Here is a 1,359-nt window from a genome sequence, read left to right as displayed (position 1 = left end):
AAAGTGAATATTAGAAGAGTGTACAATTACACCCGCCCCCGGGATTTTTTCCCTGGAGGGGATATCTAAATATAAGAGCTAATTGCCTGAGTCAAAACAAGGCCTAGGGATACCTTTATCTTCTGTATCCAACTTTCATAGTGGCTGGTCATCACCATGTTGACAGCCCTACCATGTGATTAATTGATGTTTTGCCTACACATAGGAATATTTGATAGTAGTGAGCACCTACCCCTGTCAGCTTACCCTAGCAAGTGATTTGTATTGAATATAAACTCTCTGAACTTTTAAATTCTCACACTTTTAAGGAAATATTCCTATAATATCCTTTCATTCAGATATAGTACTCTGAACAGTTAGAGTGTGCTCCTAATATTTAATATATCATCTGGGCCTATCTTCAGTTCCACCTTGATCTGGTGTGGCCTAATTGTGGTGCAGGTAGCCCGTTGTAATATTGCACACTCCAAGGACACATATATAGGTTTTTTTGTTTTTGTTTTTTTTTTCAATCCAAGACAGTACTCTGAATTGCTAGAGTGTTCCTGAATATACAATCGGATGGCAGTGCCTGCATAAAGACCTGGGTATATATCTGCTTCAGCTCTACCTTTGATCCTGTGTAACTTTATTTTTTCCTATATCCGCAGACTCTCATCTATGATCCACAGGGTAATCCTGTGCCTAACGTAGACAGCAGATCTGCCACTTGTCTTTCTCCTTCTTTAATCTTTACTAGGTGCACTCTCATTGGTGAGTCGACAACTTGTGTCCAATTACTACCATACCCCACCGAAAGATCCCGATCTCGCCCGATCTTGGAAGCAAAACGGTGGTGGGCTGGGTCAGTACCTGTGAGGGGGACCCCCAGAGAATACCCGGTGTTGTAATTTGTGATTCATTTCGACCGCAAACCAACAGCAGGATCACCACATTCTTTCTTTCCCTGTTTTCCAATTGGTCCTTCTCCCCCCCTTGTCTTCCCCCTCCTTTCCCTCTTTCCCCTTCCCCCACCGTTTCTCACTATCCCATCTTTGTTTCCCATGGCAAGAATATTCTAATTCTAGGATATCCCTAAAGCCCGTTATATACAATCATAAAGCATTACACAAAGACACCGTCTTATTTTTATGTAACTTATTAAGATTCACATGTGTGATACCGGTTCGAATATTTTTTGACCCATTGAGGTCCTATTAAAACAAGCCTAGCTTGTGCTGGTTGGAGAGGATCGGGTGTAGAACCCTAGTGTCTACACCTCCCTATAAGTCTATATAGATAGACTAACCAGAACATTTTCAATTTTAACAAAAAAATTTAAAATAATTTACAAAAACAATTTTTTATTTTATAACCCTA

The 1,359-nt window shown here is 40.3% G+C and overlaps 1 pseudogene; it reads left to right on the top strand.

The window, feature by feature from the left end:
* The first annotated feature begins 774 nt into the window (after positions 1–774).
* LOC134950016 (5S ribosomal RNA) lies at positions 775–893 on the top strand (annotated as a pseudogene).
* The last annotated feature ends 466 nt before the right edge of the window (positions 894–1,359 follow it).

This window comes from Pseudophryne corroboree, chromosome 8 (genome assembly GCF_028390025.1).
Source record: "Pseudophryne corroboree isolate aPseCor3 chromosome 8, aPseCor3.hap2, whole genome shotgun sequence".
In the NCBI taxonomy this organism is placed as follows: domain Eukaryota; kingdom Metazoa; phylum Chordata; class Amphibia; order Anura; family Myobatrachidae; genus Pseudophryne; species Pseudophryne corroboree.
The sequence above is the reverse complement of the archived record's forward strand: the minus strand, read 5'-3'. Positions and strand labels throughout refer to the sequence as shown.